Source organism: Coturnix japonica, chromosome 4 (assembly GCF_001577835.2).
Source record: "Coturnix japonica isolate 7356 chromosome 4, Coturnix japonica 2.1, whole genome shotgun sequence".
NCBI lineage: Eukaryota > Metazoa > Chordata > Aves > Galliformes > Phasianidae > Coturnix > Coturnix japonica.
In genome coordinates, this window is record NC_029519.1 from 24,805,322 (window position 1) to 24,814,475 (window position 9,154).

The 9,154-nt window shown below is 32.4% G+C and overlaps 1 long non-coding RNA gene across 1 annotated transcript; it reads right to left on the bottom strand.

The window, feature by feature from the left end:
• Positions 1–2,342: 2,342 nt before the first annotated feature.
• Positions 2,343–8,471, bottom strand: LOC107313092. The gene is made up of 3 exons (XR_001554799.2): positions 8,357–8,471; positions 3,222–3,295; positions 2,343–2,843 (listed from the first exon to the last, which is right to left on the bottom strand). It is a non-coding gene; the product is annotated as an uncharacterized LOC107313092 (long non-coding RNA).
• Between the last annotated feature and the right edge of the window lie 683 nt (positions 8,472–9,154).

Below are 9,154 nucleotides of genomic sequence, written 5' to 3' on the forward strand. Positions count from 1 at the left end.
AAAAATTTACAATAAAATAAACAGCAAAAAAAAAAAAAAAATTGAAATCAGTTTTAATTTCACTGTAATGCATTTAAAAAAGAATAAAAGCAAGCTTATAATCTCCAGATATGTTGTTCCTTGAAGCTGCAGTTTAAATTTCAGTTAATTTACTCACTATTATAGTACAGTTTACCATTCTGCAGCAGAAGCTGACTGCACAACTTTACAGGGCTGTTATGAATGCTATAGTATCTTCACATAATTCCCTGAGCCAAAGGACTGCTTAAAAAATCAGTGCGTTTAATTATGTTTCCTTTTTTTATCCACCTGGGAAATGAATCTTGTGATTGGATACTAGTAAGACTACATTACAGAAATGAATCTCTCCCTGTGTAATTTGATGCCGATAGCCCACAGAGAGTACTTGATTTATGGTTGTCTTTGTACTTGAAAAAAACAAAACCTATAAAAATACTAAGACACGTTAAATGTGGTTCCTTCATTTGTCATTGCTACAAGACAGAAAGTATAAATAAATCCCTTTTAAGATAGCATCCATAGATGCTGTTTATCTGTGTAAAAATGTTCACAGCTCGTATCAGTAATTTCTTCCACTGCACTGCATCTAATACAAGTGTTCATTTGAACCGTCACAAGGGGTTACTTCAAAACTGCATAAAATTCCACATGCTAAGAAACAAGTAGTATAGTGAAAGCAAATGAACTGTTAAAATGCACAGACAATCATTGCTTCAGGCAAAGCAGATCACTGGGCAGATACTTGCAGGAAAACACACTTCATGGTTCCACACTAGACAAACACTTTGATAGTCAAATGTCTAAAGCTAGGAGTTTCGCAATCAGACTTAAACAAGAATCCAAAGTCTGCATTCACACAGAACATGCTTTATAACTGCATCCCATCTATTATTTCTGCAGGTGATGAACAAACTGACCGACCAGACAACATCTGACTTTGCTGTGAAGGGGAAAGCATAGAAACATAACTAAGGAGATAATACAGATATATTTTCTCATTTCACTTAAAAAAAATTAAAGTAGAATGAATATAAGAATATATAATTATATAACAATGAATATAAATTAAGTAGAGAATATAAACACTTTTGGCATCACTCATGCTCAGAATTGTAGGGGAAAAACTGTGATCCTTTACAAACACAAAATAGAAATCAAATGGGAATAGTTAAGCTGAGTTCAAGAATTGTTTCTCATTAAGTGATATGAAACAGTGGTGTCTTAAGAAGGAAGGTTCTCCTCATAACACGTACATTTTGCTAAAGTCTATTTTAGATTGCTATTTCATTATGCTTTGTTTGTAGTCTGTAGTTTTATTTAACTATAGGAGGAGGTCACCTGGCTTTCTGTCTTCATTAATGACAGTAATAGGTATTCACTTTGTCAAAGAGTAAAACAGTGTATGTGATGAACAATGAGTTTGTGCTAAAAAAGCAACTCTCACTTGCTGTTGCTATATTATTACTTTCCTAAACTGCAAACATCATCAGTCACTGAAGACAAACTGCTGTGCTATGACAGAATATATACGCTTGCCTTACAGTCATGCTTTTCCTCTTTTATAATGGACATTGTTCATAATGGAAATAGTAAATCTTAATGACTGGCTTCAGAAAATTTGGCATCAAAAAATTTCATATTTTATGCATTATTTTAATAGTCGTTTTTCATGAAAAAAGGCATAGCAAATCAGACCTCAAGAAAATGGTTCACTCATATAGAGTTAGAAGCCATTTAAGTTGATTATTTTTATCATAAAATTTAATATCATAGATACCATGAGGCTGGTGAATTTTTCCATCATGAAATTATAGATTTGAAGTAGTACATAGCTACAAGTGGTTAAATCAAACCATTGCTAAATTGGCCTTACATCTGTACACTATTCCTTTCTTTTAATGTTTAAGGAGGAGAAATTTAGTCACGGAAATTAATATTCATTTGTATGTTGGCATTCTAGCATTGTCACCATTTTCCTTTTCCATTTACTAACCCATCACACCACTGTGATTTTTTTTTTTTTAATTAATTCTTGTTCATTATTGAACTAAGTAGAATGCCAGTCTAAAACCTATGGCATTTGCAACTATTGATAACCAGGAGTAAAGAAGTATCCCTCTTAGTAGATTCAATAATTCAAACAAAAACAAACATGCAAAAACATTGAGTATATAGTAAAATAATAGACAGGTATGATGGCCTCAAAAAAAAAAAAAAAAAAAAAAAAAAAAAAGAGGCAAAGCAACCACTACAGTGTATATACAGCAATACATATTTTACCCGTATCTGGCTACTGTAACACAGCCACATCCTCAAGCGGCTTTAGATGACTTACATAATTTATTAGGAGAGTTAAACACTTCAAAACAGGATTAACAAGTCTGAGCACACAGAGCAGCTGAACCTAACATATCAGTAAACAGGTTTCTTTAAACTGAATTTCTCTTCAAGATATAAAGAGACACCCTCATAAACTTGAAGGTTGAATTCAGGGCTAGAATTTGTTGAGTCTGACACAGTCACAGAGGATATATTTCAAAGACTGTCTTTAAATGAAGAAATAAATAAAATCTGTTTTTATCTAACAGTCTTACAGTCATTTTGAAACCACAGTTTATTTTCTTCTCTACAAGGATTTTAAACATTTTACCTTCTACAACAGTGCACATATTGCGTGTTTGGCACCAGGAATGAGGCTATCTCAGCCAATATCTTCCTAAAGATATTTCACTTTGCATCAAGCTTTAGATGACTGGTCTTCCAGGATCAACCTCGTCAAGATCTGTAGTAGAGTGCTCATCAGAGAAGGTAGAATATTGTTCCTGTCAAAAAAATAAAAAACAAACAGCACCATATATGCTTATAATAATTTTCACACAATAATACTGAACAAGGCTTTCTGAATATTAGCTTAATTAGTAGTTCTAAGAAAGAAGAAAGCAACACAATTACTAACAGAATTGATTTGTACATACGAGTGTATAGCTCAAGGAAACTCCATCCTCTTCCTTCCTTCATTTCTTGCTTTTGAAAATATTTGTTGTACATTCCTGATACAAAGTCAAATTAATAAGTTTAACTCTATATGATTATTGTATGATTATGGGTATAGATTCATTTTTATAATATTCTATGTCAGCATGGAAGATTAATTAATTTAAGAAAAGCAAGTGCATTGTTCTACTTAAGGCTATACTTACATCCCAATATTTTCAGTGCTACTTATGTGGCAATTCTCACTGAACAGTTGATTTCTTGTTTTCAAGAGAAGTATCTAGAAGATACAAATGATCAAGAATGAACATAATGTATAGAAGAGAAACAGCATCCAAAAGAAAATTTCACTTTGACAGTTTCACTGAATGTTTATTCTTTGTGACATATGTGAATTTAGTATAACCCAATTCAGTTAGCTACAGAATTTTTTCATGAAGTTATATTTAAATTGCAGTTAAAAATTGAGTCTATTGAGATAGCTTGAAAAAATTTAACTACTGGGTGCAAAACCACAAGAGGCTGTACATAAATAGAAAGATATTAGAGTCATTATTGTCTTCTTGAGTCAAGACAAAAGTTGTAACTCATGTGAGCAGTGATTATATTCATGCTGAAGTGAAATGTGTACAATAACCACTAAAAATCAATTTTATTGTCAGTCTTGTATATTATCATTTTAGATATCTAACCCTCTGTAACCAACTTGTTAAAGCAATTCCAATAACATGATCATGGATGAGAGTTACAAAATGAGTATTAAAATGTCTGATAAAAAATATTGAACACTATTTTCTACTTAGAAATTATATAAATATTTGTAATTTCTTTACCTCTTTTTGCCAGGTAAAAATGCAGACAAATCATTTAGAACCTGAGATGTGGATTCTGAATAAATTTTTCAAACATTCACATTATTAGATATTTGCTGGTTAATAATATAAATTTGTCTTACTTAGAAAATGAAATCTGCTCTGGGATGAAATATGTATATATGTTCAGCACTTCACCCTTTGAAACTGTCAGTTGTAGACCATTTGTTTATACACTTCTGTAAAATGTCATTGACCAAATTATTTCCTGCTCCACTTCAATAAACTCCTACTAGATGGAATTCCTTCTGCCGAAATGAGCAGAAAATATTTGTCTATATGCTTTTTGCTTTGATTTGGTTTTCTTTAATGTAAGCATGTCTTTTATTTAATTTTACCAGTTATAAATTTGGATGAACAGTATATAATACCCCTTGCAATTGTAAGAGATGTGCATCTGCATTGAAGGTCAGTTTTTGTTCGAAATGTCTATGATCTTTCTTCAATCACAATTTTAAGAGCAAATTTTATTTCAAATAAAAGCATGTATCAAACTACTATCGTCAAACAACAAACATCAGCACTACAAAGTTTTTCTTCCTTTTTGTCAGAAAATGACCATGTAAATGCATTGCTGGCTCTTATTAGTGAACTACTAATGGTAAATAAGAAATATAACAAAAAGATTAAAAAAATCAAAGCTTATGTAGAATGATTTGCATTTTCATCAATGTATATGTACCTCCTGACTGACCTCCTAATTATATGACCTTTATTATCTTAAATGTCCTACAGTACTTTACATGAGTGAAAAGCTCTAGAAAACAAAAAATAATTTGAAAGAGAGCTCATACAGCCCCTCCCTTTAATTGTTGAATAAAACAGCAAAATAAACAGCAGGCAACAAAATCACTGTCTTTATCACCAGAAGTGCAGATGAACCCTGAGGGATTACTGGTGATAACCTCAGGCTTGGCAGAACAGCAGGGAACTTCACCCAGTTTGCTGTTCAGAAGGAAAACTGTGTTTTGTAGTTTGGCAATACTCATATTTTTTTGCATACCTCAGAGCAAACTCTTCCACATCAAAATATCTGCAAGTGCTAGAAATCAAAGAGCAGAGGTAGCTCAGCACTAACTGCACACACAAAAATCCAAACACTTGGGCACCATCATTTCTTCACTGTTGCTTTTTCTTTGTATAAATATCATCTATGTATATGTGCATACAGATAGATGTAGGATCACAGAACATTTCAGAAAGCACTTGGGTGATGTCCAGTGACATGCTTTTTTTTGTAGAAACTGACATCAAATATGACCTGCTGACATGCTAAAGTTGCCTTTTGAAACAGAGAAGAACACATTCTAAGTCAATAACCTCTCAGCTGAGGAAACCAAATATTTCATTTCTTCTTTTTCCAGAACCACAGATTAAAAAAAAAACAAAAAAAAACCCAACAAAAATGCAGTATCCTTCCTTCATAACTGTTACTTAAGACCTAATTTGATAAGCCTTTGTTATCATTTTACTTGTTCAAAATAAAAAGAATGGCTTAAAGGAATGAAAATTATAATAATGTTAAATTATTGTTTCATCTAAAAATTTTCGCAGCAAATTCAAAGGTAATACAAACTTCCAGAAACTCATGTCAGCATATTTAAACATACCAGCAGCATGGGCTACGCAAAAGTAACAGCCCTCTCTCTAGAAGCCCCTGTTTCACCATGCTGTGTATCATAACGCGAAGCCAAAGTGCATAAACTTAATGGAGAGGAAAGATGATCATGTGCTAAGCCTTTCCCCTTTCTCAGTATGTAACTATCAACAGTTCTCATGTAAGAAGGAGCTGGAGTCCACGCTGTAAGGTGAGCTTAGTCATACTATTATATGACATAGTTCCGTGAATAATTTATGTACCAGACACAGATCTTGGAGATGTTAATCTTTCATGGAGCAACATCCAGCGCCCAGACAGAGTCTGCAATCATTATATCACAATCCATATGGCACAGCTATCTTCCTGAAACCACAGAAAGCTAGGGAAGGAGCTGGCATTGTTGCCAATATTTTCCTGGCAAGGGAAGGTGAAGAGGGCAGAGAGCTGTATTCAGGCAAAGGTTTTCCCCAGTTTTGGCTTAAGATCTGTGCAATCTGCTTGCTTCCTGAAGGTCTTTGTTCACAGTACATTTTAGATGCTGTGTTACCTATTCTCTTCCATCACAATGAATCAAGTAGGTACAATACATCATAGAAAGGTAGTTAACATCTGCTGTCAGCTTCACACTGAATCAACAGATCTACAAAAAATTGGCATTAATGCTTTGCCTGACCATAACACTTATTCTAGCTTTTTGGACTTTCATCTAAAATGGAAATCAGATCTATAGCATTAATGAATAAGTAACATTTTAAAATGATTACTCCTCATTTTATTCTTCTTGTTTTCTCTTCTTCTATTCAGGACAGTTTTTATCAGCTAATAATTTCCATAAATAAAAAGAACTTTCAAGGCTTGAGGAACAGTGGAAAATACATGCTGTCACTCAGTAAGGGAAGCAGTAACACTTGCAGATATTTTGATGTGGAAGAGTTTGCTCTGAGGCATGAAAGTAATATAAAAATCATTTATATCTCAGTGCTACCTCACACTCATATTAAGTTAGTGATGCTATATAATTATTATGTGGATATTTAATTGTGCATCATGTGAGTCATCTTCCCACATAATATTTTCCATGGTTATATTCCATGCAGCAAAAAAAACATGTAATTAGTATGCAATAAGGGCACGATTCCAAGCTGCAATGCCTTAATACTGCAAGAAAATATTTAGGGCCACTAGACACCTGGTCTTGAAAAAGAAAACAGAACAAATAAATCTTTCAATTATTCTTAATCATTAATTTCCAGGTTAAGAGACCATACTGTTTTCATGATACAAGGAGATTATAGCTGTAATAATTTAGAATAAAAATTAAAAAAATGACAGAAGCATTCAAAATTACTAAAATTATGTTACATTCTTTACTGCAAAAAAATATTATACAGAAGCAAGGTAAAAACTTGTGAGATTTTTAGTGAGGAAAAGAAGTTCAAATATGAAAAAACTTTAAATGAACAAATAGTTTAATAAGGTGACAGAATAAATGTTCTAGCTTAATGAAGTACAACAAACTCGTAATCATCCTCACTTTCTTCCAAGAGCATCTTGATTTATGTTATCAAAACAGTGTAGTATTTTTGTACTCCAGAAGCAGTGTCACAGGAAAGTGACACGCTGATAAAGCAGGAACAAGAAAGGGGAACAAGACATTATCCTTTTACTTAAATATCACTGTTCTTTTCTTTAAAGTTAAAAAGAACAAAAAAACAAACAAACAAAACTCATCCTTTTTTACAGAAACACATATGCAGAGGGATAGACCTTGAAATATATGCTCAATTGGGCATTATGAGAAATGGAACTAGAAACTGTCTAATTAACACATGCCTAATCAGACACCTTAGAGAAATCTGAGGACATCTTCTGGAACAGACATCAGCTAATCCTTACTAAGAACAGGTTGGTACAAGAGATCTAAAAATAACACTACATTCTTGATGTCAGTGATTATTTGAAAAACCTATTAGGAAAATGTTCTAAATCTTGCAATTATAATCAACGAAGGATTAAATTTATTACAGTTTGTACCATTAACATGATTATTCATGTCAGTCTTATGGGTTACAAGTTTGTCAACAGACCGTATCAACTACCAGTTGGGTTGGAAGTAAGTATATTAATGTTCAAAGAGTGGGAATGCACTTTTAAAAAATTTATTTTGTATCTGGGGAATACTGCATCAAACAAAAACTTGTTCTGTAGGACATAGTTCCTCTCTACAAGAAATAATACACTTCCTTTTTTTCTTTCCAATTGTGTTATTATTGATTTAGAGATGATAATATCAAAAATAAAATTAAGTCTCATGCACTGAGAGGAAATTTTATGTAAGTGGATTGTAAAATTGATTGATTAAATCACTCATCCAAAATGAGAAAGAGATTCTATGCTCACCTGGGTACAAGCAGACATCATCTACCAACCCGCTTGTATTTATTATTACAGACATGTTGATAAATTCTGCTAGAACAAACAAGTCACTGTATTTAGTTACAGAATTTTTAAGCAGATATACTATTTTCAGTCACGCCTTATCATGAACTCCTCTTTTTTTTTTTTCTCTAGAGTTCCATTAATTTATTGTGTCGAGTGTGATTTAAAACAGTATTGAAATATCCTCCTTTTCTTCAGCAATGTCTTCTAAATAATTTTATTAAATCACTACCTTCAAATTTGTGCTGAATCCTGCTGGAAAGACAAAACAAAAAAATACCACTTCATACATGTCACTTATAGTCAATCTGTGCCCTTTTTTGTGTTTTGTAAATTACACAGAACCATGTCCTAGCAATGAGTGTCTCAGGGACCCACAAGGATCATTGAGTCCAACTCTCGGGTGAACAAAACTACTCAAAACTCAAACCTTATTTCTGAAAGCATTGTCCAAAAGCTTCTTGATCTCCAACAGCTCTCAGTGCCATGACCACTGCCCATCACCATGACTATGACGCATCTAGCGTGATCTTCCCTTAACAGTCAAGAACTGAAGAAAAGAAAACATAAAATAGCCAGACTGGAATTACTGTTCTCCAGATCGATATAATATTAAATGAAAGAAAAAGTAGTGAAGTATATTAGCGTTCAAAAATGAACATTTTGGAGGGTGGAAGGAGTAGAATGTAATTCAGCACTAAAAAGTAGTGAAGTATAATAGTGTTCAAAAATGAACATTTTGAAGTGTGGAAGCGCATGGAATGTAGCACAGCACTACAATAACATCAGAACATTTCATATGTGTTTTCTATAATTTGTTAATGATTTGTAAATGCCATACTTTTTAAGCATATAAAATAAGCATATGAAACACATGAATTTGAACAGCAAAATATCACATTCATTAATATTAAATTAATCAAAAACATATCTGAAACAACACTATTGAAAGTAGTCAAGCAACATTGAGATTAAATATATGAATCTTTCATATAATGAAAATATTTAAGGTTATACTGTCTCTGAAGTATTTTGAAAAAAACACATATATTTGTAAAATTGTAATTGTCTGGCTGACAACGATTATATTTTACTTTGCTCTTAAAATAAATAAATAAATAAATAAATAAAAATCATTAAAAAACCTCAAAGGAATACTTGGTAAATGACCCTACTTTAATGTTATAAATGAAGGATTTTTTTTAACTTCCTCTGTAGGGAGAGAGGC